At 41.0% G+C, this 24437-nt stretch overlaps 1 protein-coding gene and 1 long non-coding RNA gene across 2 annotated transcripts in view; one reads left to right on the top strand and one right to left on the bottom strand.

Moving 5' to 3' along the window:
* Window positions 1-24437, bottom strand: part of OSBPL5 (oxysterol binding protein like 5) — a 181394-nt gene that overhangs the window by 142183 nt on the left and 14774 nt on the right. The gene's annotated exons all lie outside the window — the stretch shown is intronic.
* Window positions 2712-14925, top strand: LOC107205626. Its single transcript, XR_004497817.1, has 3 exons — window positions 2712-3526; window positions 3726-7905; window positions 14409-14925. It is a non-coding gene; the product is annotated as an uncharacterized LOC107205626 (long non-coding RNA).

The following is a 24437-nucleotide window of genomic DNA, read 5'->3' as shown; positions in this document are numbered from 1 at the left end:
TGCTTCAGTCCTGAAATAGTGGGATAATATCTTGGGAACTATGACGTCCACATGGGTAACCTGATGGTGGCCACAGAGGAGTGTAGGTATTTGCACCATCATTTTGCAAGTTAAATTATTTGTGTCCTAGCTGTTTTCAGCCCTGATGAACTCCATTGTTCCCCTGTCAGTGACTGTGTCTCCTGATCCCTTCATACAGTGAAACCAGGCTTGCTGTGATGTGACTTTCTCATGCTGTTGCTACATTAGTAAGCAGGAGCGCATCTGTAGGGCAAAGAAATTGGTAGTGAGGATGCAATATGCACACTATTTGCATTTCAGAGAACTGGCTTTGGACTAGCTTTAGTCTGGTCCCATCAAGTCAGCATCCATCAACAACTGCAGCAAATTAGGCATGCTCCTAGAGTGCATCTCCCCGTGCTGATTCACTGAAAGGGATTCCAGGTGCATGTACTCTGAGGCTGATCTGGCTCTGAATCAAAGAGCAGTAAATAAAAACGATCTGGATATTTGCCTCAAAACCGCATTGCTGATCTGTCTGAAAAAGAATGACATCTGAGAAACAAAGAGGTTGCTGACTGTAAAAAACAAAGGAGATACTGATGGGAAAAAACACCCTGAATGCAAAGACACAGATTTTAGGATAACGTGTCAGCTTATCTACTGACTGGTAATAACTCCTTAGATTTGCAAAAGCCTTAGAGCATGTTGCTGAGCCCTTCTGTGTTATGCTCCCTCAATTATACCTGGCTGTGAATGTCAGGATATTTGTCCCTGTTAACACCCAGGAGAAAACAGCTGTGTGGAGCAGTTAACCCATGTGGGACATTGCTGGAAGCAGATCCAACAGCTGAAACACCTTAGCCTCACATTCCACCCAGGCCTTCACTGGGTACAAGCCTTGCTATGAGGCCAAAGGCTGCTTTTTAAAATCAGATATTGTCACATGGTGGTTTCATGCCACTGTTTTGAAGATGAACTATGTTAAATGTAGCAGCCTTTCACATGATAAAGATACAGGCATTAAAAGTAAGACCAACTTCTAACAACAGATGTCTTTTAAAAAGGAAATCAGTGAAAAACATACCACAGGTCTGAACAACAAATGCTACCTGTGGTTACATTGACCAAGAAATTGCAAAAAATGCACAAATATATGAAATGTGTTAAAGTGTTTCTATTTATATTTGTACAATTAAAGGAGTAATGTTCATCAAGTATATAGGAATGAAACCAGAGTTCAAGACCATCAATGATCTTTTGCTACCCAGAAAAGGAGACTCTCTAACATGCAATTAATCCTTGTCCTGCTTCCCAATGGCTACAAAGAAGAGAGAAGAATGATGGGTAGAATAAAATATTTTCTTTCGCTGATCTCAGAAATAAATAATTACATTTGAGTATGGTGAGCTAATTTTATAGTGCTTTTCAAAAGTACCTTAAGTAATCCTTGGGAAAAGAGGATTTTTAGGCAGAACAGAATCCAAATGAACCTTCACAGGTGTGGAGTTATATTAAAACCTTCAAATTCATCCTATTGTCATCAGATCTGTGCCGAGCATCTCAGCCAGCTTGTGCTTCTGCATCAAATCTTGATGCTCCTCACGGCTCTGTCAAAGTGTCCAGTGAAACCAGATGAAACTCGGCAGTTCTGGACACAGTCAGAAAGCTCGCGGGATGTCTGTATCAGCAGTGACAGTGATGCAAGGCTCTGCTGGTTAAAGCCAGAGGGAAGTCCAGCATATAGATTGCTTTTGAAAAATTGCACTTGCCACTGACAGGAAATCCTTTTTATCAGGCAGTAAAACCTTAATGGAGTGGATCTGTGAAGGAGCAATATCATTTGGTGTCAGCTGGGGTCTGGATATCATCACATATTCTTTTTCTTTGGGTCGCTGGATTATGTTAAATAGGCTGGTAATTTTTAGGGATATTTGAGCAAAATTGTTTCCTCTTCTCTGAAATACATGTCTTGGAAACCTGCTTATACGTGTAGACACAGTTTCTCCCTGAACAGATGTTACTTTTCACAAAATTACAAGGCTGTCATCTGTGGTAAATACTAAGCAGTTTCAAGAAGTCTGTTCTCTGAACTCGTACAGAACATAGAACCCAAAGGAAAGAAAGGAAGATCTGGTGAGAAAAATAACATCTTCTCCAGACCAGGTTTTCTGGCCTCAGATACTGAATTTCTCTTTGCAAATCTTTTATGCCTTCAATTCTTCATGAATATGAATGAAATATTTCTCACAGGATTTGCTCGCATACATTTTATACTCTTGAAGTCTTACCTACCATGTCTAGAAATGCAGTTACTCCTATTCTGATAGAAATAACAATATTTTATTTCATTTCAGTAGTGCACTTCAGCACTTGTACAGAAAAATAGTCACTGACTCCTTCTCTATTGCTTTCCTGTGGGGTCTTTAGATTTTCCTGTAAAAATACTCTGTGAGTTTCTAAAAGCACCAGTTTTCAGAATGGAAGGAATTTTCAAAGATAAAAAGACCTGCAAAGAAGAAAAATTATGTTTATAGAAGAAACTAATCTAGCCAGAGATGGTATTATGTTTTTAGGCTTTTGCCTGTGCAGAAATAAAACCAAGCAAGAAATGTCTTTATATATCTTTTCTATAAGAAGGGCAGTAAGATATATCCCAAGTAATATAACCCTAAAAGCATAAGGCAAATAATTTCTCTTTCCCTCTCCTCTCAATTTTTTTTTTCTTTTTTAACAGAAAGAAAAGCTTGTTTGGTAGAGTGAAGCTGGGGATGGAGAGGTAGGAAAGCACTATCTGGGGAGGTGGCAGACTCACAGTTCTTACTCAAAGCACAGGTAAATGTCATCAGCTCAGAAAACACAAAGGATTCAATATCTGTCATTTGTTTGGCATATTCTCACCTCACTTGTAAAAGCCAATTCTTATCTGTTAGAATGGGAAATGATCTTTCTAAACACAAAGTGAATGTAAATAGATACCTGTGAGCTCGTCTGTGCAGTTGTTTCTTCCTGGTTATACTGGTCTAATGAGATGATTCATATTAAACCAGGGTGGACATTCTGATTTTAGGTGAAGACTGGATCTTGTCAGAATAGCTTAAAGAATATGCAGCAATATACAGTAAAAAAGAAAGATCTTGATTTCAGACACAAAGTGTCCTCCTGGGAACTACTCCTTGTTTAACTAAAGAGGTTCAAAGTCTCTCCCTTTCTATTATAACTATCCCATGTTGATCAGCCGAGTTTGAGAGGCTGATCCCTGCTGCATGACATTTGCCTTCATTTGAAAAGATGCCAACTCAGCTGACAAGTATTGTGACTGTAATGCCTTAAACATTAACTATTTCACTTCTTAACAAAGCACACAAGGAAATCAAAGGACCAGAGAGCCCGAAGAAGCACTTCCCAGAATACAGAGCGAGCTTTGCTGCTGCTATGCATAAAATGAATATATTTAAGCCTACCTACAGCTAAACTGGAAGGAAGTCAGAGGGTGGGCACCAGATGAACTAATTTTTATGAAAAGGTAAGGGTTGGACTCAGCTTTGAAATGCTAGAGAAATTATACTCTCATTAACAGGTTTCTCTCTTGTCCCCAGAGAGACATCCTTCTTAGGATCTGGAAACAGGATGCTTCCAGAGTCCTTCCAGAGCTATAGCACCGACCTGATGGATGGGCTAGGGTTGTTGGGATGTTTTTAATGACCTATCATTTCTTTTTTCAGGAACTTTGAGAGATCAAGTTGCTGAGAACAGTTTGTCTCAAAGTATGACAAGGGAAAAGGATGATAAAGGATGCAGGGACAGGTAATCTGCTGAATTCATTGCACTGCACAGAAATTATCCCACGACAAACTCACTATCTGTTGATGAAAAAGAAGTTTCAAAATGACAGAAGTAGGTAGTAATGACTGCTGTGGATGAACTATATTCTGTGGTTTTGGAGGAATTCTGGGAGAAGCCTTCTGTGAGAGGTTCATGAAATAATTACTGCCTGCTTTTTGAGCATAAAGTGATGTAAGAAGCAAAGCTGGAAATGACCTCTTGAAAAGGGAAAACATGTATCATCAACTAGATCTGAACCTAGCCATCTCCAGCTTTCCAGAGCCATCACAACATGTTCTCCAGTGCAGAGTATACCTGGCACACATAAATCCTCACAAAATGGAGCAAATCCAGCCTATTGTACTGTAAAGATTTCCCATGCAACTGCCTGAGAAGTGCACATGGTCAGCAACAAGCCAAAATTACTCTGGTCACAGAGTTAATTAATTAATTTCTCTCCTAATTGTCCCCAATCAAGGCAGGGCTGATCATTGTTCTTAGAGTTAAAAATTAAGATTCTAGCTCCCATGACACATGCCAGATCAGCAGGAAATCAACACAGCTCCTTACAGCATCTGTGAAAATCTAGAAACTCTGGATGGAAAAGGCCTATTAAATCATCTCAGTGTGTCTGGGTCCAAGATTGTTCCTAGAACTGGTTATATATTTCTCAGCACCCCAGGAAAGCTTGGCCACAGCTAGCCATTTGCAGCATGAAGCTGCAACAGCTCAGGGCTCCAGGTATGAGCAGGGGTACAGAAAGCCTGGAAAGAGAAGTTTTGTTGATGACCACAACCAAATTAAGCTAAACAGATGCACTGTTTTGGGATTAGTTGTCTTAAACATTTCTTTTAAATTAGACAGGACAAGGTATGTGCCTTTTAAAATAAACTGAAATGGGCAGAATTCATATCAGACAATGACCAGTTTTTTATGTAAGATGCACTGGCAAACCCAGTTATGGTGCAGTGAAATTCTCCCTCTGGTCAGATCCTTAAAGACATTTTCTCCTAGAGCATTCAGAATCAAATGTGCATTTAACTTTTCTTTCCATTTCACACTCCATTTCTAGTGATTAATACTTGTATTCTAGATGGATGAAAGCTGAAACAGATGTTATCCACTCACAATGCAGTCCTGATAACCCTGAGCTAGAGGCTGAAATCCTTAGCAGATTAGCAACTGAAATAAAAAATGGATAAGTAAAGTGGGGAGTACGGCTGAACAAACTCTTATAGGTTTTATTTCTGTGGATAACAATGCACAGAGGCTATGTAATCTCTATGCTGATCTGCCAGAGGAAAGATTAAATGGCAAAATTCCAGCACTGAAACTACAAGTCTTCTCTGCTCTACTCCCCCAGTGAGAACACCAATTATATTAGCAGAATATCACTGTGTACACTGTACTATGTTGATAAGAATGTGGAGTTTTCAGCTAATTTTCCTCTTGTTTTAACCAAGTAAGTTTTTCTGATACATTCCTATGAGTTTATGGCATTTCTGCCATTAGAAGTACTTGCAGCCACTTTGTGGTTCATCTGGTGCTGAGCAGGTTAGAAAAAATATTTGAATTTTCACTGAAGTGAAACTGTGACTGGCTTTTATCAAACAAGAAGACACAATTCTTCATGACTTCGGAACATTTTTTCGTAATTCTTGATTCAAATTTAGGAAGTATGTTGTAGCAATTAACCTGACATTGCTTTGTCAGGGAAAAAAATATTCTCCCTCCCTTGTTCTTTGCCTCAGAGAACTACAATATGTCAAAAAGCTGTGTTGTATTAATCTATAGAAAAGACAAACCAATTCAGCTGAGAACATGCTATTGGAAACTAGAGGAAAGGAGGAGGTCTGCAACATCAGTACCCTGAAGAGCAGAGAACTGGCTAGAAATCTACCAACTATGAAGCTCAACATCATCTAACCCACCCTTTTTTTTTTTTCCTTGTTTTTATTTTTTTCTTTTTTAAAGACCCTCCAATTACTTTCTTTAAAGCCCAGGAATGGGAACATGGATGCAATAATCTAGTCCATTACCCTGCCTCAGACAGTAGCAGATGTTTCTGGGGAAGGAACCAACAACCAGCAATAGACTGGTGTAAGATAATCTTACCCCCCATATCAGATCAAATCACAGCCTAGTTTTCAGGAGTTAAGAGACTGGCTAAAAGCAAAGCATGTAAAATCCTTTTGAGAGGGTTTTCTACTCTGGCCACATCACTGATGAATTTCTTTCCAATATCCGTCATGGGGAGGAGTATCCTTCATATATCTGCTTTATGTATCAGAGCAAGTCCCCTAAAATATTTAACATTGGAGAAAAGATGCAATACAGTAACTTAAACCACCATTTCCAACTGGAAAGAAGGACACCCAGATTGCTGTGTATAACTTGTTCTTTGTGGAATTCACAGTACAAGCTGCTTGAGGACTCTTACATCATTGCCAGATCTGTGCTACTTCCAGGTCTATCGATAATGCATAATGAATCATAGCAAAGCAATTGGAAATCCTGGCTCTTCCTCCTATTCTTAAGAAAAGGCCTAAACACCTAGACAATAAATTATCTTAAATTATATTATTTAAAATTATATGTTATTTATAATGGAACATTGACAAAGATATAGAGCAAAGAGCAAGAAGATGAACACAATCTTTTAAAGGTATGTTATAAAGAAACACCTCCAAACTTACGAATCCCTTCCCACCACCACCTCCCAAGAATGTTTTCATTTTGTCACAGAATGTAGGATGACTTAGATGAGGAATAACACAACATTGCAAATTGAAGGTATTTATTCTGTGATGCAAAATTCTCCAGATCTTTAGTCCTCAGAAGGCACAGGATTCTGTGACTCCAAATTGATTCTAACCTCCAGCCTCCACCTCCTGAGGCTGCAGTTAAGATCCCAGTTAAAACTTACTAACCTACACCTTTCCTGGCTCTTCAGTGACACCTTCTGGGACTAAAATAGATCAAATCAGTCTTAGTTTTTCTGCAGCTCTTTTTACCTGTAAATAGGAGTCGAGTGAGATTTTTGGAAGCTAGTTGTGGAGAAATGGTGAGCCCACAAAAAATGCTATGCAAATACAGCTGCCTGGCCCTGAAAAGCACAATCTCTTTGGAGACTGGGCAGGAGATGAGTCCCAGCTGGCCACAAATCTGTAAGTTTTCACTTCTCCCAACACATATTTTCATTTCCTGAAATTGCTAACTGAGGAGAAAAAAAAAATCACACTTGAACAGCTGGATCTTCCTTATAAGAGCAGTAAGGATGAAGGTGGAAGTTTATATTGAAATATCTTACTTTTAGTGACAGCGATGTTATCTTTGCTTGAAGGCAGGTTTTAGATGCATCTGTGGTTGGACTCCAGGGCACAACTCTTGTATTTCACTCTGGCAGCATTATAAAGGGCTGGACTGCAATTCCCACTCCCAAGCAACCCCAGTCATAAAGGATGGGGCACATAGAGAGGTTCCCAGAGCTGCAGGGGGAAAGACACCTTTTTATCCACTCTCAGGGGAACATGCTGGGAAGACAAGGAGGCTTTGCTAGGTAGGATATTAAGTCAGTGGGGCTGGAGCTTAGCTGAGAAAATGAGCATGTTTAGCAGAGGTCTGATCCAGACTACTCACACATGTGCAACCCCAGAATTCAGTGTTACTGTGCAAATTTACTGCCACTCAGAAAAGTAAAAACATCTCATTTTCTTCCATGCACAGTCTATTGCAAATAAATGTATCTTTGATCACACTGTGCTCCATTGATGATCCATCTAGTACTTTTTGGTATTTCCATCCTGTATGCCCCAGCCTATTTATTAATCTTTAGCTTTTTACTATCCAATGAGATATCTTGGGCAACAGTTCTTTATTTGTTTTGCAGCTACTGTTTCACAAAGAAAACACACAGTGAGTGAAAAAAATTATTTCAAATCTGAGATGGTCTTCAACACAAAACATCCCTTTGTCTGAACTGAACTAAAAGGAAGGCAGAAGAGCATCCTCTCCACCCAGGGCAGCTGGCAGTACTGCAGGGGTGACACGGATGCTGTGCTCTGTGTCTAAAGGCAGAAGGTCAGCAATTACATTGGTGTGATCTGCTCCAGTGTGTAAGTTAAGCTGCTCTGTGTAATTCTTCTTAGACACTGACTGCTTTCATCAGTGCACATTTTCCTGAAGTGGGAGGGTTTCTTTGTACAGAAGATGGTTTTCTTGTACAGGAGGTGCATCTAACATGACACGTTGGAGCACAGAGAATTTAGTTGTAAATGGGGAGTGCTGAGAGCCACAGGTAAAGTTGGCAGTGTGCAAGGTAGATTGTGTGATTTGTAACAATAGCAGAAAGAAGTCACGTATCCTGTGGACTTGTGCATTAATGATCCATGGCCTTCTGCTGGAGGGATTCTAATGTAACCCATGAATCATGCATAGCTTAAAAAGAAAAGAGGACCAAAGAATTGTTGTGCTATTGGATCCCTTCATTTCTTCTCTGCAGGAGCCAAAGGCTGACCTCTTTGCCTCAGGGTTAAGTGCTCCTAAGTACAGTGCCACAAAGCTGAAAATAAAGGAGAGAGATCTATCCATTTCTGTGCTCACCCTGTGACTCAGGAGAAGTGAAGGCCACATCTCCATGCACTTCTTTCCTGGTCACCTGGAGATCCAAGTGCCTAATTCCAAAGGGTAGGGTTGTATATCTGTTTTCACCACTGGATAAGTAAATTGGTACAATCAGCACCAAGTAATGCCTGCTTCTAAGCAGATGAGAGCTTGCTAAATTGATGAGACTGGTTCTGGGAACTGTCCTCTTGCCATGGCTCTTGGTTTGGACAGTGGAGAAAACATTGCCCTCAAAACTCCCCTACTCCCCTTTCAAACTAGAGTATTATCACCCTCCTATAAATTCCCAAATACATATTCTGGCATAATCCTGGATTTTTTTTCTTAGGCAAATCTATGTATTGGAGCCCACAGAGAGCTTTTTCTGAGTATTGGGTTCTTTCCATATATTAGAGTTTATCTGCACATCTGAACACAATGTGCTGTCACCTCTTTTTTCAGGGTTAAAAGACAAATACCACATAAATGGTAAACCTCTATGATAACAAGAAGGCTCAGCAAGAAGATTTTCTGGCTTTTCTACTTTAAAGAGATAGGACCTTATGTTTACTGTTCACTTGCAATATTGAGGCAGCCTGATCCAAACTGAGGCCCCACCATGCTGCGTCGTTTCTCTAAATAAGCAAATGAAAGCAGCTTGTGAGAGTAGTAGGTTTACAAGGCAAAGCATTATGATTTACATTTGGCCTCTTTAAAAAACTGCTCTCAGCTGTCCTTAAGAACACATCACGTTTTCTTTTTACAGCTTTTTTTTACTTGCAGCCTTTGCCATAAACTGCATCCCGCTTCATACTCCTGGAAGCTCTGATTCACTGGGAGCTATGGGTCAGGGAGCACCTTCCCAGCCCACCACATTCCAGCTTCAGAGCTTCTTATCCTGCACTTTGGGATCTCCACCCTCAAAACCAGGGTAGCCCTTCTTTTTGCATATGACATACGTTTGCTGCCTGGCCAGACCTGTGCAGGAAGGAAACACTCCTGTCCCCAGGTGTAACTGTACTAAAGAGGATAATCCTCTCTCCTCTATACCCTGCACAGGCTGCCCATGATATCATGTGCCTCTCTGCCCTGCTCACAGGGATGTGTCAGCCCTGGGAAGGTAAAATGCTGGCCTGGGCAAAGCCAAACTGAGTTACCTATGCCCACTCAGGCTGCAGTGAAGCATGTGCCACTGGTGCCCATAATTTGGCTAACAACACATGCTCTGGTATGCTCATTTTTAGGCATGTCCATGTTTTTCTTTGCACAAATATTAATGAGTAACTCAAGGCCATGGCAGCAAAGCATCAGGGTAGAATTATAACCACACTTGGCATGATGTATCAAGCAGCGTGCCGGAGTGCCTATTATGGATTTTGGGTTAATATTTGTTATTGACTATCAGCACTCATCAGGAAAAGCAGTGTGTTTTTAATAATCTTTGAAGTAAGGGATCGATGAATTGTCCTGACTGCAGCAATCCAATCACTCCACTTCTTCTTGGGCACAGGTTATCTGTTTTCTCCATAGTTGTAGATTGTGAGGGACCGTAAGTTAACCTGCCACATGGAAAGGCTTCCCACCTTATACAAGAACACCAAAGTATTATTTCCTAGCTTGGAGTAATGACAAAGTCAGATAAATCCTCAGCAAAGCACCGTGCTTGGAAATGAAGAGAAAAATTGTTCCCTGGGCTTTGTTCAGGTGCTCTACTGCAAGTGCCAGAAAGAGGGCCTCTTCCTTCCAGCAGCAACGGTGGCTGCAGGGCTGGGATCCCAGGAACAAGAGTGTTAGTCAGGAACAGGCTGGAAGCACCATCTAACTGTAGATGGTACCAATTAGCCATGCTTGAACAGATGCCCCACTGGGGGATTAGCAGTCTGCCCACACTGGTCAGGCCCTGGCTTTGGAAAACTTTGGACCAGTAGAAAACAGGCAAAGTGTTCCAATATTACAGTTTGCAAGCCTGGAAGCTTTGGCCTTCCCTTGTTACTCCACAGCTTTGAAGCAGAGAACGAGGCTGCACTCATAAAGGGGTGAGTATCAGGGTGATACTGGAGGTTCAGTTCTTTTCCCCAGGACAGACTGACAAGAGAGAGACCTGTTTTTGTGTTCGGGCTTAGGATGTTTATTCTTCTTTATCTATATTACATATTTACAGAGTACAAGGAGCTATATACACTAGGGTAACAAGGTGCAAAATGGCTGGAGAAGTATCTCTTCAAGGTCTTTTAAGTGTCAACCCATCCAGTAATGAAATGCTGAGTAACTTATTTTCATTAATAACACAATAACTAGACACTTGTGTCCCGCAATGCGGATTCTTTCATCCAATCACAGTATTACCCAAAAACCCTAGAAGAAGAAGGAGAAGAAGGAGAAAAGGACAATGCCCTAAATCCTCCATGTTGTCTCTTATTCACTAATATAGCTAAAACTCTAAACTCTAACTTTCTCACCCAGTGACTTAATACAATTGTATCTAACATTCACACACACATTGTCAGTTTCTCTACTTAGTACTTGAAGTTTTCTCCATGGTTTTAAGTTAAACTCAGTGTTCTCTTGAGAGTCAGAGCCTGTCAGCACAGATAAGGGAGTACTTTCAGTGCCTCTGGCTCCAACAGGTGAGCAGAGTTCTCTGAGTTCTGGCAAGCTTGGTACATTCTGCACAGGCTCTGGGACAACAGGAAGTGTCCCATCACCATTAATTATGAGGCTGAAGGATTTAAAGAAAGATTTAAAACTTAATAGTCCCTGTCTACATCAATCTTTCCAAAAGATAGAACAACAACCAAAAAAAGCTAAATAGAAGTTTTAGCAGCAAAACTGCTTTAACAGACACTGTAGGCCTAGTGAGATGCTAAGAAAAGATAGAAAGCATATGGAGATTTGACTTACTGGCATGAATTTGAGGACATCAGCATAGCTGCAGAAAACACTATTATCAAGTCTTTAAAAATAAAAAAAGAAGGTAAGTTTTTTTAGTAGGAAAAAAGAGGAGGAGATAGGATATGGTATCTCAAAAGAAATAGATACCTGCCTTATTTCATATGTATTTTTGGGCTCAATTTTCCCCTTGCATAAATCAGTAGGAAAGTCATCTTCAGAAGCATATTTAAGTACATAATTATCTTTAAATAGGTGCTTCATCCTGATTGAATCACATAGCTGCATTTGTGCCTAAATCAAAATGCTCTTAAGGATCTTAAAACTACAGTGGTACAAAAGACATGTAAGAAGTCAAAACCAGATACTCCAGGGTATAAGGTAAATTGCTACTGCCAATGAGCTGTTAGAACAAATGGTGTTATCTTTTACCAAGAAATCGCACTGTGCTGTACTATGACAAAGAGAATTTGTCTTTTCACCCGTTTCCTACTCTGTTTCCCATCAGCTGAAAATGCCTCTGCAAGAGTCAGAGCCCTAAATACAGTCAAAATTCTTAGGACAAAAGCTAAAATGCAGAAAACTTCTTGGGTTACATTTAAAGATACTTAATGAATTACACAAATTGCTTCCATAAGCAATAAATTAAGCAGCTGGAAATTTCCAGGCTGACCTGGTATTCTCAGACTGTTACTACTGTAACAGAGTGGATGTTGCATGCCTAAATAATAAATACAGCAAGGTAGTTCAATGTGTGTTTCACTCTCATTTAGGTGAAGCTAGATAAGACAACATCCATTATAAGGTGGGTTATGCCTTAATATTGCTCATTTCAGTCAAGAGTAACACACCAAATTCCAGGAGTTATAAGAACTGGAGCAACATCTAAGAAATCCCCATTCAAAAATAAAAGAGTAAGACAATTACTTTAGTTTTATCTACTACACAAAATAGCACATTAATTCATTCCAACATCATGGAAAGAAGAATAGATAATCAATCAATGTTTAAATTGCCCTGTAAGACAAGATTATAAAAAGATGCACAGCTTGTTTCAGAGCTAGTTTCTAACGGGACACTTACAGAATCGGCAAGCCAGAAATTTTCTCGGCAGCCCAGTGCTGCATATCTTCACCTTGTTTTCCCATTGCCATTCTTCATTCAAGAGAGTCAAGTTGTGATTTTTCAGCACAGAAAATCATATTGGAATTTTCTACAGGGGGAAAAGACCCCTCACATCCCAAAACTTTTCCCATATTCAGGATCTACCTCTTTTGAAAAGCTAAATAAAAATCTCCTTGCTCACGACATCATTCATGGAAGAAGGAAGGAAGGAAAAGGTGAGCACCTCAGGCCTATATTATTATAAAAGCAATGCCAGATTCACACATCTGGCTGATGCCATACTGGCTGAAGACCCATATTGACCACAGGCTCTTCAAATTCCCTTGCATGCACTTTCTCATCTCCTGAGTCAAACTGGGTTCTGTGGAGAGCCTCCTTTTAATTCTCCCTCTGTGCTAGACTGAACACCATGGAGCTGCTTGGTGTTAATCAGCCCAGCACAAGCACACCTCTCAGAGCAGCAGGCAACACTTCCCAAAGCAGCAAGCCCCTATTTCCCACTGCTGCCTGCACCCTCCACAGCCACTCACAGCAGGGCCTAGGACCAAAGTGCTAGTAAAGTAAAAGGGTGTGGAAGAAAACCAGTCTTGGGACATGAAAAGAAGTAAGAAGATGCTGTGGGTGGGGGGAGCCACCTTGGATGGGCAGGGAGAATGTACACAGCTTTGTGAGTTTGGGTGGTGTGCCTGAATAGGTAATACTGGAAACATAATTCTTAACATTTTATGGAAACAAGATGGTGATTAGTCCATGACACTTGTCATTAAACCTTGATGAAACTCAGTGTGTGCAACCATTTTTGTTAATTTGCTACCATTAATAATGCATGACTAAACCACTCCAAAACACCACTGAAATGAGAAAATTTTGTTTTGTCCCACCTCTCATTCTGGGGAAGAAAAATTATGATAGGTATAGAACTGCATAGGTACTTCAGGAGTACAGGTGGAAAGCCTGCCTCTTCCCAGGAGCCGTAAGCCTTCACATAGCAAAATCTTTAAAACAATCTCTGAATATTTAAATATTCAGGGCCTTGGACAGGCTTGTACTGCCCTGCTACATGAAGTCTGCTTTAGCACTACTTGATCTCCAGCTAGCTGAAAAAAAATCTACCTTGGGAGCATCAGTGCTTTGCACTGATTTATTCTGCCTCAGTTTCTTTCATGGGGCACAGACCTATGGCTCCAGCTAATATCTTACAGTGCCAGTTGAAATAAATGGGGCACATGTGCAAACACTCAGGAACCTCATTTATCTACCTGTAATAAATTAGTTTGGCACTTATTGTTCAGTACTGGCACATGTGAAGCTGTTGAACCTGAAAGGCTTCAATAAATGTTAGGGAAAACTGGCTGCAGGCTGCTGGCCTCTCTAGTCATCCCAAGAGGGGTGTTAAAAAAGGAAAACCTTTTCTGGATTCTGTCTAGTCTAGCACAAAGCTCTGAAGAGAAATAAAATATAAAACAGGAGACGAGACATTCCAGAAATGCCTAGCCCAAAGCCTGGACAAAGCTTTGCTCTCTGAAACCTGCAGTGCACCAAAGGATGCACCAGGAAGCCAGTCTGGACTATTGGGCTCTATTGCTGAGCTCAGTGCTCACTTGGCAAAGTGGAAGAGAGAGTCCATCCTTTGGGTACCAGCTGAGGGCTGGGCCCAATATGGAGGCATATGCTGGATATAAAAGAGAACAATGCTTTGTGTTTAAGATGCTGCCTTTTACCTGCAAATTGTGTGCCTTTCTTATCTTTATAAGACATTTCTCTTGGGCATCTGCTCACCATGGCCACCATCACAGCTTATGTTAAGCCACCTTCTTTAAAGAGATTTTGGCTGCCTCCTGTTTGGGGATTCCCTACCTTACTTCCAGAAGATTTTGGGGATGAGATTAAAAACCACAAGCAAATAAACATTCCCTATTTGTCCCTGTGCTACTTTTGTACATTAATTTTTCTGGCTTTTCTTCTAGGCACATCTTCTAGACATGCCTTATGCAGTGAAACACAGCCCTCCATAAGGAACCCACACCTGGAAGCATTCAGAGTCAGGACCCTGCTGGGAAGGCTTGAAGGGAGGATTTAAGAGATTTGTAAGCTTTGTGCCAGCCTTAGAACTGAGATAAATATCTCTCCAGAATACAGAGCTCTCTTATTTTTCCTATAGCACTCTTCACCCTAAAAGAGCTTTTTAGAGAGGGAACAATTTTGCAGCCTGAATGAAATTGGCTAGTACAAATAGAAACTAATGTAACTAAACCTTGGAATTGCAAAAAGAAAAGATAAATGAGACCCCAATGCTACCAACAATACGTTTAGATAGTTTTCATGTGGGACTGTTAACAATAGATGCTTTTCAAGAATAAATCCTTATGCTTTCAAGACATATGTCTTTTCAATCACCAGCTCTTTTAAGAGGTTCACAATAAATGAGTGCAAAGCAAATTAATGGAGAATGTAATGTCATCACTTAACATTCCTGATATTGATTCAATTTCATTAACTGGTAAGTACTTTATACTCTCACAGAGAGATTTTTGTCTCTTCTCAGGTATCTAATTACAAGAATAAAAATAAAGATTCTTCCTCTTGGAGCCTGCCTCTAGATATATTTCCAGAACCGTACCTTTTTTCAGTCAGGATGATGTAGAAATTATAGTAGTGAGAAGGGGATGTGACTTTTTCTGCAGGCTTGAAGCATGTGACTGCCTGTTAGAAACACCATCCATGCAGTTCTCATCCTCCAGAAAGAGTGGCGGAGAAAGCAAACAGATGAGTCAGGAGGATATTTACTGTGCCCAAATTAGCAGTGGGTGTGTGCACATCAGTGTGGTTCTTTGGGGGTTGGCTTCCTGTTTGTGGAAGCCATGCCAGGACAAAGCTTGAGCATTTCTGAGTCATGTTGGCCATTTCACCAGGGTTACAGCACTACTGAGCTGTGTTTTAGCCAGAAGATGGTTGTCTCGCAGTACAACATACAAGACAGCTTTTCTGCCAGCCCAGCTGGAAAGCAGGACACACTGGAATCATTTGCCATAGCTCTATGACTTCTCTGGCACTCAAGGTACCCTCTGCAGAACAATGTTGCTAACTCTACATAACCTTAGATTTCAGCAAAGCATAAGGGGTTTCCCAAGAAGAGCAGATGAATAAAAAAGAAAGACTAAAAAACATGTCCCTGGCTAGGTAAAATTACTTAGGTATACAGGTAAATTAATAATGCCTGATAAGAAAGGATATACTGGTCAAGAAGATTTGAGGTATATTGTGATAAGATTTTTTTTCCCCCCTCTTCCCTGAATTATTTGCAAAATCAACACAAATTTTCGAAGTGTTTAGCTGATTTTCAATTGTCTTTTTTTTTTTTTTTTTTTTTTTTCGTTTTTTTTTTTTTTTTTTTTTTTTTCGGAATGAGACTCATTCACTTATAGCCCTGACAAAATAACTACAAGAAATTGCTTCTTTCTGCTGCTCTCCATAGGAAGTGCTTATATGCACAGAAATTAGCACGTTTTTCAGAAATGGAAATTATCCAAAAAATTAAGGAAATATATTATGTCTTAAATGACTAAATCTGCTCCAGTATTTTCAAAACAATATGCCAGACCTGAGGTGTGTGACTCCTACTGGCACTAGGGAGAGTCACAACATTGCAGAACAGGTCTTTGAGATGAACATGTCTGAGACCTGATTTCACTAAGCTTTAAACCCTCACTGCCCTGTAAGAGCTTACAGCTTCCTGGGAGTACAGAGGAGAAAGCAAACAAACAAAACCAGTGAAGAGAAAAACCTCTGAAGAGCAAAGGCAATATGTAAGGGAAAGGTAAACAGAAATAACAGTATTATTTGCATTCATTGCTCTTCAATCCTGGGTAAGTACTGAGAACAGTGATAAAACCTCCATGGCAGGATCCTCTCTTCTGTGAGTAACTAGTATCTCAGTTGCAATCTCAGCATTGCTGAGAATTGCGGCCAACTATCCTTTCATTCCCACCACAGACCCTGCACAGGGCCACGGAGCACACACTGTCACACCAGGGCTGAGATTATAGTCTATCATGAGGAGTTTTTACTTTGTCAAATAAACTATGACACTGAGAAATATTATCTAATAAAAACATTTCTAATGTGAGGCCTAAGAAGAGGGTTGCAAGTTTAAATGTCATGGCTAAGGGTACATTGTTCTTCAAAGCAGAGGGAATATGAGGTGAAAAGAAGCTAAAAATCAAGCTGCAAAAATATTAGTGCTTCTAGGCATGTCCAGAAACAACTAAAGAAAGGATTGTGTTTCATTTGATAGACGAGAAGGGCTCAGCTGCCCAAATTAAAAATAACTGAACTCAATTTATCTGAATTTACTTCACTACATTGCTAGCTTTATCTATGCCTGGCTTAAATCCTGAAGTAATTGGAAATCATTTAAGTAGAATAATTCATCCTTCTAGCACTTGAGAGTTCTGTTTGGTGAGCTTATAAGAGTTTTTGCAAAAAGCTCACAGTAGGCCTAAATTTGCATATTTGCACCTTTACTGGGACCAGTGTCTGAGCACAGAGTCATGTGTTCCCTCTGTGGACACCCCAGGAAACCACAACACAAAAAATGAGTGGGTGAGAACTCATGTTTGACATTCCTAGGCCAGGGGCCAACCTGGCAAGCACAGCACTTGCAAGGCCTAAGCAGAAAACTCTACCTTAGCAGCTGCAAGGGCTTTTGAAATCCTATCCTCTGGAAATCATAACCTATTTCTTCTTGGCTTCCTGCAGAGCACACACTCCTCTTGTTAACAAAACAAAGCATCTCCAAGGAATTCACAGCCACTGGAAAAAAAGTCTGAAGTAGCAGTTTAATTTACAGAGCTCCTGATAAAGTTCCTTTACTTTGGATATGACATACGGATGTCACTAACAAGACAACACACTTAACCATGAATAAAGTGTTTATAAAAATTCCTTGACTACAAATACAGCAGAGCCAAGGCCATGAATAATTGTGCTCCTGACTGGGCGTCTTATCCAGTCCTAAAATTTGATGCCTTTGGCCCTCCTGCTCCTTTTGCAGGGTGTACTGGCACTGCAGGCAGCCTTCCTTCCTGTGTCAGTCCCCTCCAAAGCAGAGCCTGGTTCCAATCCCACATTTGCTGAGGTATGTGAAAAGCACCAGCTGCACACACCAAAAGGACAAAAAAACTCAGATCCAACTACTCTGGTGAGCTGCCTCCTGGAAATCACTAGTAACCTACGTGAAGATACATCCTGGCAAAATATAGCTTATGATCTGGCAAAATAGCTCTTTCCACTGCCTACCACACCTGGGAGCAATGAGCAGGTGTATGGAAAAGAAGCAAGAGACCCAAATGGGCCTAAAACATGGTGAAATGCTTCCTCAGGAAGACACTCCAGACTCTTCAGTGGATTTTGGCTTCGTACTCAAAGTCTGCTAATTTTCATAAATTCTGATCCTTCTGCAATTCATGTTTGGTTGTGCTCAACTCTGCTAACGTTAAGGATAAAATTTTTTCACATTGAGTCCTCAGTTCTTTAGCAGTTCTGGGCTCCAAGACTTCCCTTCAGCTTCTCATTCTAAATTCTGTAAGATTATGGAACGCTTGGAAAAATACTAGTTGTTTTATGCCAGAATAAACGAAGGTCACCCACTGTGAGGAATCAACTTGTTATGAAATCTATTTGTGTATCAAAAGAAGGATCCAGACATAAGACTACACATATTTCAAGAGAAAATTAATTGTAACTTCTAATATTCATTAGAACTCTATAAATTATTTATAGAGTCATTTTTGTGAGGCCAGAAATCATCATTGGTCAGTCTGGTTTTTTGTTTGGAGCAAGGCAGAAAACATCACTAAACTCACTTATACATATTTATTTTTTATTTTTAAAAACCCATACATCATCTTTATTTAGCTATTGTAAAAGGAGAAGGGTCCCTCACAAGCAGTGGTAAGTTGTTTCAGTGATTGATTAACCCCCTTCATGTAAAGATTACATTTATCTGCTTATCCTCCACCCCCAGTGGTGACTCTCAGGCAGCACAGCCTCTGATAAGAGAACCCACAGCAGGCTGCAGAGCTGGGCAAGGTAAATCAAGCACCACCAGCAGCACAACCTCCAGACACTGTTGCCCCTCTGGCCATGTTGTTCTTGTAAGGCAAGCTAATTAAGCCCACATTTGGGGATTATGTAAAGCAGTTATTTTGCTCCTGGTACCCAGAAACAGCCAAGGGAAGCAATCTGAGTGTTCTTACACAGCATCCTCTCACAGCAACGTACAATGCCAATATCCACAGGTTGCAGGCAGGTAGCAGGGGAAAGGATCTCCTCCTAGCACATTGGCAGGAGGCAAGACAGACAGGTCCCAGACTGCAGTCTTTGGTGAGAATACTCCAAAAACCAGCTGCACCTGCCTTTTTTCTCCATGGTACAGCTCAGCTGGTTCAAATGCCTGAGGAGCACTCCCTGCTCTTGTTACATCGTACACAGAGAAGTGACCAGGTAGAAACACCTCATTTTCTTCTTGCACCCATCTTCAGCTGAGCCAGACGGCTTTGGCCCAGCAACCACCTTCTGCTTCCCTAGACCCACAGGTCATCTTCTGCCAGTGCTTTTGCTGCTTCCTTCCAGGTCACTGCCCTGCCTCCAAAAGCACATTCCCCCCCACCTTCAAAACATTGACAGAGTGATTTAAAACAGCTGCTGTCAGCATTCACTGCTGGCAGCCTGACCCTCAGCTGACAGAAAAGCAGGCAGTGCTAAAGCATTCCTTTCTCCTCCCAGTTCCTGCTCTATGTATGTATTTAAAGTAATGATAAAAGCTCAGGCACCTTCCCCATCACCATTCAAGACATTATAGCAGCCAGAGGAAAAAGCCTTTTCCCCTCTGAGGAAACTGCTTACTGAACATCTATTCCCTGCTCATGCTCACTGCTGCCCAAATAGACTTCTGTAACAAAAGGCAATCAACCTCAGGTAGTTACTATAGGAGTCAAAGAAGACATGATTTGGTTAGGTCACAGTCTGATTGCAGCTCTGAATCTGCATCATCAAAACTCCTGATGAAATCTTGTTCCCATCTATTTAGTAGATTATAATAGCAAATGTGTTTCCAGCCAAGCAGTTTTAGGGGAATATTTCTCTGCAGACCCTTTCTAGGGAAGAACTCTGGTATTTCTTTGCTCAGGAGGGTCTGAACCTACATTGAACCCTTTTGTGTTGCATCTGACTGATCCTTATGCACACAGAACCAGTCATCCTCTCTTCAGGAGGGTGCCATTTTCTTCTCCCTTCCAGAGATTCTGGGGATGTGGTCCAGCTGCTACACACAGTCATTGTATGGGACTCTCCCTGGAAATACAAAAACACGTCTCCAGTAATTTCAGCTCTGGCAGCTCAGATAAATCTTACTCTGCATCCAGCCATGGCCAGGACAGAAATGCCTTTTTCAGAGGAAGCTGGTGAGCTGGGCAAACCACATCCCCCTGCAGCACGAGGGACACAAGGATGAACAAATCCTAGGCTGGCAGAACAAGGAACATCAAAGTAGAAAGCTGCACATATCCTGCCAATGATTTTTTGATGGGTCAACTCTGGGCCAAGCTGGACAGGCTCGCCTCAGCCTTGCACTGCAGTCTGGGCAGCCTGTCACACCACCAGACTGACAATACATTCTCAGCACTGGCTCTTGATCAGACTTTCTTGTCATTTCCCTGGGCCAGTACTCTGACATCTGACCAGAAAGGCCTCCTTTACCACATGGAAATGACTGTTAACATACATAGAGTTAGACTTGCATATTTGCTATTTATGGTTAAGGAAATGAGGAAAAAATTAAAGGGGTTTTACATATATTGTCAAATTAAAAATATCTTTAGTTTCTTATGGGGGGGGCAAGGGACCCCCCCCATATATTCAATGCTACATTGATTCCCTTAGGAAACCCTATTTTATTCTTGTGCAATTTTGTGAAATAAAATTGTTTAAAGTTCAAAATGGCCCAATTCTCTGCTGCAGAAAAAAGGTAACTTACTTCTCTGTAAGCACCATGTATTTACTTACAGTTGAATGAAGCTGAAATGGCACTTGTTCTTGTAAGTGACCAAGAGATGTCCTTGACACCTTCCATGGGGCTGGGTACCCACTGGGTGGGGAACTCAGCTGGCTTTTGCAGCACCCACCAAATGATGCCATGTGAAAGTCCTGCACCTTGGTCTGAGGTTGTTCTTTTTCAAAGCTTTAGAAATTTCTCTTATTTTGAGGACAGCTTGCCTCAGCAGAGCTAACAGGTCAGGATGACCTTAAGGATGTCCTTAACAGTTTCTTTTAAGTGAAGTAGCCCTGAAAATGGCTTATTAAAGTGGCATCAATTTAGCAGTGAATTTTTGCAGTAGAATTTTGTGTTTCAGTTTTCCACGTGGAGTTATATATTTCTGGTTTGTGCTCAAGGAGGAGGAGGCAGTTAAAAAAAAAGAAAAAAAAAAGAAAAAAAAAGAGTGAACTGAATATTCATGAGCAGGATGAAATAACATACTTCTCTTGAAACCAAAACATTTTTATTGGGATTTGACTTAATCTCATACAATCTCAATGATCTACTATACAGTGATATTTTCTTTAAAAAATACAAGATATTTAATTTTTAAAAACAGTTTTCTTATTTTTTCCTGAATTTGTTTTACTCATTCTGATAGCCAAATAAATTAATTTCAATAAAGCAGTAGTGTATCAAGTCTCAGTAATAAAGATATTGGGGGGAAATTAGTTTCATTTTTTTAGGAGTTTGAGTTTGTTAAAAAGACGTTCTTCCCTGAGAAATTTGGCAACCTATCATTGAGCAGAGGGATTACAATATTAGAAACAGATAATGCTTGCTTTGCTGGCCACACTAATGATGTCCCCACAAGTTTGCTTTGTTGAAAGCAATAAGATACACAAAAGGGACCACACTGCTTTCCTGGTTAACTACCTCAGCCACATCTGCATCTCCTTTTCCCTAAACTCTGCAAACAAGGTCTCCTGCCAGAAGTGATCAAGTCTAGAAAGATTCTGTGCATTGATGCAGCGCCTACTTATCTCTGCACAGACCACCTAATAGGTCTTGTATTTCCATATGTCTCTCCTCCAGTGTATCCTCTTTCTCCCTTCTGTATCCTCCAACCACCAGAGGCTCTGGAGGATCATGAACTTGGTGATTCCAAGCACAATCGTGCAAATAGCCCCACACATGCCACATGCCACAGCCTTCCTCTCAAAGTTGTCAGAACCTGTTTGCCTTTGAGAGCTGTCCCCCTCTGCTGAATTTTGCTGAAATGTTAGTGCTTCATGGACAACAGAATCACAGAATGGTTGAGGACAAAAGAGACCACTGGAAGTCATCCGGAGCCACAGTCATACCCTGCTGTGGTTCTACAAGCAGCTGGAGGGTCCCTGCAGCCACGGACAAAAGAAGCTCACACCAGCCACCTTCTTCTGTGTGCAACTTCTAGAATGAGTTTTCTGATTCATTAACCCATTGGCTGATTTGTGCTGTCTTTTTAGGAAACCTTTCAGGGCTTTTCCTTTTGCATAAGGATTGCATAAGCTTCAGCTTCCTAGGAAACCAGGCTAAAAAAAATGCAAAGCATATTAAGTGTCATAGCTAAGATTAGAGCCTGCAGGCAGGGATATGTAAACCAAATGTGTGCTATGAAGGAAGCAACAGTGTAACTGAACCCAACTGGCTCCTTGTGAGCTCCTGAGAATCTTTCACTGATTTTAGACCTCTGATGGACTCTCTAGGATGCAGGAATAAGCAAATCTTAGGTTTAGTATCAGAATAAACAGACCTGGGCACAGAAGAACTGAAGGACTTGCTTTGATTTACAGGCACTGTCACATCCTATGATAATTAATTTCATTAACAGGCCTGATATCAATCTCATTACTAAAGGAAAGTGTGAGAAACAGCAGCAATGGCTCTCATTACATATCTGCTTCACCTGGACCAATAAATACTCTGCTCCCCTGCTGGCAGGACTGTCAGTGTCAGGAGAGCAGCTGCACCCCTCACTATGCTGGCAGAATAGACCAGCAAAGGCAATGTACTGTGAAGCTGTGAGTGAGGACCTGTGCTTTTAAGGACAAGGAACACTCTGCATAGCAGCCAGCTGACCTACATTTACAGCTGAAGATGTAAAGCTGACCCACAGGGACTTCTGTCTAACCTACAAACACAGAAGGAGCACTACTCAAGCATACCATGTCTTTGAAACAGGCTTTTCCTGCTCCCACATGTAAGAAGCAGACCAGTTCAATATACCATGGTAAGCCACAGCAGGGAAGTACATCCCAGGATAACTCCTACTGCCCCGATAAGCCTTGCTGCAGGGAAAAAAGCACAGCTTTGCCATGTGGAGGCAGAGTGAGCAGTGAGATGGTAGCCTGGGCTAAGCTGGGCTAACCAGGCCCTAGGGTCCCACTCCAGGCACTAAAGCTGCAGCAAATCCAGTCTGCTGTGCTGTCTCTGCTGCCAAGCTCATGGCATCGAAGCTCACAAAAGGAGCAATACCAAGCCACAGACACAGCTTACCACGTGAGCAAGGATAACCTTCAAAATACAAAGGGGACAAACAGTTCATTGTAGGGTTGCTAGGCCATAAAGAGTGGGGAGGAAGAGAGAGAGGCACAACCTTCCCCAGGCACAGTGGTGATAGTTGCATCAGCAGAAGAGAATCAACACAGACACTTGGGACCAGATTTTTAACCCCCATCAAACAAAGTAGCTCTGTTGAGATCAGCACAGTGCTGCTCCACAGTGTATGAAGATCTCCCCACTGGCATAAATCAGTCTTTAGAAAAAATAACCTCCCAGTTAATTTGCTGAATCCTTCCCCCAAAACACTGATTTTTCTTGAACAGAGCACTCCCTGTCCCACTGTGGAGCTGCAAGGTCACATGTCAGCTAAAGAATACATGAGCTCTTTTTCCACTGCTACAGTGGTAAAGGAAAGATGTAAAAGAAAAACTGAAAATTACTACAAGGCAAAATTTCATATCCTAAGTCCACCTCTTAAAAACAGACTGTAAGTGTTAACTAAGCCACCTTGCCTATAGTTAAATTACATCACACCTTTTCATCCCTAAATGGCAGTTCTATACTTTGGAATTTTATGAGACAAAAATAGAACAAGGAATAGTTCTTCTGGGCTCTGTAAATATGTGTAAATAACCACAGAAGCAAACAATCATTAATAAAGCCTGGATAGAAAGACCTCTCCCAGATTACTCAATGTTAATTTCCTTTTAGTTTCATTTTGCAGAAATCTAATCATCTTTTATCAAAACTTCATACAGACAAGACTTTTCCTGGGACCATGCAAATGCCTGGTACAGATGCAATAACCTGGAGCCAGTGCAGCTTAACTGCAGCATGAAGCAGGGACTGACTGCTGAGACAAAGCCACGTGTCTTCCTTGCAACTCAGAGCTTGTGTTGGTGCGAGTTGCTGCAGAGGGTGTCTATATTTATCACACGCTTGACTGGGTCATGTTTGTTACCTTGGTTCTCAGGTAGAAGTCACCTCCATAGAAGATCTTCATGGCATTTCTGTGACACCCTGGTGGAGAAAAAGTGTGATGCCCATATATTTGAGCCAACATGGGACATTAGTTTGAACACAAACCATTCATGTTTTCATGCATCATATCTTTGTTCTTCCGCCCAGACAGAGCCTTGTACCATAAAAGAGGGGGTAAGAAGTTAAATAAATACTTCCTCTTTTTTTATATTGAACTTTGATGTCTACCATAATAAATAAGGTCAAGAGGAATGAGGTTTGGTTTGCAGACCAAACAGGAACATTTAATATAAAAACCTAATCTGCTGTGATAAAACTCCTTGAGGAATTTCCCATCTCCTGTATCATGGATTCTGGAAAATAATTTAAGTCACAGAATCATGGAATCATAGAATATCGTGAGTTGGAAGTTACCCACAAAGATTATCGAGTCCAG

This window comes from Parus major, chromosome 5, assembly GCF_001522545.3.
Source record: "Parus major isolate Abel chromosome 5, Parus_major1.1, whole genome shotgun sequence".
In the NCBI taxonomy this organism is placed as follows: domain Eukaryota; kingdom Metazoa; phylum Chordata; class Aves; order Passeriformes; family Paridae; genus Parus; species Parus major.
This window is presented reverse-complemented; position numbering and strand designations above follow the sequence as displayed.